Genomic DNA, 3,958 nt, shown 5'->3' with positions numbered 1-3,958 from the left:
TGGAAAGAGTGTCTTCACAGGAAAGGAGCTGGAGCCACTTGGCTCATTGGGGGAAGACTAAAGTCACCTTGCATCATGCACAATGCAAAACTGTCCATGGGCCCAGTGTACAAACCATGCTGATGGGCCGGGTGGTGGTGGTGGTGGTGAAGAACTAGAAGATGGCCGGGCGGTGATGGCGCACACCTTTAATCCCAGCACTCGGGAGGCAGAGCCAGGTGGAGCTCTGTGAGTTCAAGGCCAGCCTGGTCTACAGAGTGAGATCCAGGACAGGTACCAAAACTATACAGAAAAACCCTGTCTTCAAAAAAACAAAACAAAACAAAATTAAAAAACAAAATCTAGATGATGGCCAGGTGGTAGTGGTGCATACCTTTAATACCAGCACTTGGGGAGATAGAGGTAGGTAGATCTCTGTGACTTCAAGGCCAGCCAGAGTAAGCTCCAGGACAACCAGAGCTACACAGAGTAACCCTGTCTTGAAAACAAAAAAAAGAAAGAAAAGAAAAGAGAAAAGGTAACCCAGGAGGATCTCTTGAAGTTAGACCAAGTTGAATGGTTTACTCATGAAAGAAAAGTTTAGATTTCATCAGAATTGGAAATCTGCTCAGCAAAGATGCCACTAAGAAAGTCAACAGAAAACTGGGCTGGGGCTGGCTCAGTTGGCAGAGTACCCGCTTGGCATGCACCGAGCCCTGGGGTCAGTCCCCAGCACCTCACGCACTGGGTGTAGAGGCACACACCTGTGATCGCAGCACTGGGGAAGGGTCAGAAGTTTGAGGTCATCCTGGGCTCGTGAGACTTTATGTCCAAAAAAGGGCTCGCCTAAACGGCATAGAGAATTGTCTAGCCAGTTCTTTTTAATGAGCAAAAAGATCATGTAGGCTCTTTGCCAGTGAAGATGCCCAGCAGCATGAGAAGGGGCACTCAGCATGTACAGGTGGTGAGGATGCAGAATCTTCCAGTGAGATGCCACTGTATCCCCCTCCCCTGAAATGGCTGAGCTCAGAGTCCCCAGGCCCTAGTACTTGAGTGTGTGTGTGTGCTTACGTGCGTGCATGTAGTGTGCAATGGTGAAGCCTCCCTAAATTTGAACACCACTCTACCAGACAACCTGAATCGGCACTGGCATGAACGCATATCCTAAGATCAGAATTCCCCAGCAAGTTTATTCCCAGCTGTCCCAGCTGTAAGCAACCTCATTGAGCAGGAGTGTTAGAGGCATAATATATGGTGTGTTTGTGTGCTGGGACAGTACTTAAATGAGTGACTTGCTAACACGACATGTGTGAATCTCAACACTTTGCTGAGCTAACACAGCTGAATGCAAGACAAGATTAATCTCCAGAGATGGGTGCCAAAGCATCAGTTACATGCCGTCTCTTCAGTTGCTGATGGGGTGTGTGCTCCTGAAGATGAAAGCTTATGTCAAGAAAGCATGGGACCCAGGAAAGCTGCCTGAAGACTGCAAGATACCAACAGCCGCTAACAGTAAGCCCTTGACTGGGATAGTTCAGAAGCTTCGAGAAGAGACTCAGCAACAAAAAAAGGTTACAGCCTGTGTTGGGACATTCTGAGATGAGTTTATACAACTGGATAAGAGTTGACCATGTATGAACGGTGAGTCACAGAAAATTTCATTCCAAAGAGAGCTGAACTTCAGGAAGGAGGGAAGCGGAGTGACCTGAGGCATCACCCTGGAGATCTCAGTCAACACTGGTTAAGCATGAGGGCGGGCCTGACCAGAGCTGCATGCAGCAAGCACAGAGGATATGTGCATGCAGGTGGCACAGAGGTGGATATGCAGGTGGCACAGAGGACATGTGCATGCAGGTGGCACAGAGGATGTGGACATGCAGGTGGCACAGAGGATGCGGGCGTGCAGCAGCCACAGAGAACGTGTACATGCAGGTGGCACAGAGCATCCTCACAGTCCATGGGGTGAATGGATGGGCAGGACCTGGACTGACAAGTGGCCACAGATGGGCATGTTCATATAGTGACATAAATACAAACTGTCTTAAGACAGTTGGAAGTGGAGGCTGAATGGGGTTGCTATCTTTAGTAACAAGTCTAGATCTAGGTGCTGGGCATGTGGCTCAGCAGGTGCTTAGCACACTTGCTTAGCACGCACGAAGCCCTGGTTTGGTCTCTAATCACATAAACTGAGTGTGGTGACCCAAGCCTGTGATCCTGTACTTGGGAGATAAAGGCAGGACAATGAGAAGTTCAGGTCATCCTTGGCTATACAGTGAAATCAAGGCTGGCCAGAGCAACATGAGATCCTGTCTCAGCAACAACACAAATCTCTCATAGATGTATCTGACTTGAGAAGCATCTCTGATGAAAAACATTAGCAAGTGTCCATCTATGATGGACTTAATAAGCAGCCCAATGCGGGAAAGCTAAACACACAAGCAGGTTATGCAAAGGGGCCATTCTGAGGCCTTGGAGCTGTTGGAGTGCCTGAAAAGCTGCTGCTTATCTGATCATGAGGGAAGTGCAAATGGGACTCAGACACTCCGAGCACACACACCCTGATGGCGTGTCTACCCAGTCCTCCAGACACTCCTAACTAATGAGGTACACCAATCTGACAGGAACCCAAGATGTGCACCTGCTCAGCCTGGCAGAAAGTCTACCACCCACCAGGAGGCAGCATCTTGCAGCAGGACAAGCCACCTGAGCCTCCACACTCATCAGTAATGCCCAACGGCCCACCAAGGTCCCCATACACAGTGTGCTACCAGATAACAGTGGCAGCCTGGCTTCTCACTATGATTGACAGCAGATGGGCCGGGGTGGCAGTGTGGCTTCTCCGTGTATTAAGAGGAGATAGGCAATGCCTACTTAGAATGCCATTTGTATAAAATAAAAACGTTGGCATATGTGTGTGGTGTGTGTATATATGTATGTGTATATGTTTGCATGTGTGGGCAAACATGGAGGCTACATTACCACATGTGTGTGTATATAAGTGGAGGCCCAAAGTTAATATTGGGTGTTTTTCTCAATCATACTCAACTTCGGGTCACTGAACCTGGAATTCACCAATTCTGCCCTATCTAGCTAGCCATTCTCCCCACCCCCCACCCCCACCCCCACCCCCAGGGAAGCCTCCTAAGTGCTGGGATGATAGGAGAGCCCCCACACCCGCCTGCATTTTTGTGAGTCCTGAGGATCTGAACTCTGGTTCTCATGTTCTACAAGACTCCCTGACTGTTCTAAAACACACCAGTTTACCCAGGCTGGCTCAAGTTCCGGCAATCATTCTGCCTCAGCTTCCCATGAGCTGGTATCACTGATGGACCCACCTCACTCAGTTCCTAAACGTTTAACTCCCTTGAGACAGTCATATGAGGAGCTGCGGGCATTAGTGCCCTTGGGTTAGCCAATGGCCACGTGTGGGTGGCATGAGCTGCCTGCTCCTTGAGCTGGATCCTGAGTGCCCAATGGCACCAATCTCACACTCTTCTGTGGGCCTAAATGCCCTGCAGGGAAAAGCTTGAAGGAAACCTTCCCACCCTCCCCACCCTGGCTGCCTCCCAGGACAACCATGGTCCTCTCCTGTGAGCCCTCCCGGGATGCCCCACGCTACTGTGGATGATTGGTTGATAAATAAAACACTGATTGGCCAGTAGCCAGACAGGAAGTATAGGCGGGACTAGCAGAGAGGAGAGAGGAAAGGACAGGAAGACAGGGAGGGGAGACACCAGCTGCCGTCCAGGGAGCATCATGGAGAGGCAACAGGTAAAGCCACGGAACACGTGGCGACATATAGATGAACAAAATTGGGCTTAGTGTAAGAGTAAGAGCTAGACAATGGTAGGCCTGAGCTAATAGCCGAGCAGTTTAAATAATATAAGAGTCGGTGTGTTTATTTTATAAGTGGGCTCCGGGACTGGCGGAGTTTGGCCAGTTTCTCTCCAGCTCCACCACACGTAGACTTGCCTCAGTC

Source organism: Peromyscus leucopus, chromosome 10 (genome assembly GCF_004664715.2).
Source record: "Peromyscus leucopus breed LL Stock chromosome 10, UCI_PerLeu_2.1, whole genome shotgun sequence".
NCBI classification, from domain to species: Eukaryota; Metazoa; Chordata; class Mammalia; order Rodentia; family Cricetidae; genus Peromyscus; species Peromyscus leucopus.
This window is presented reverse-complemented; position numbering follows the sequence as displayed.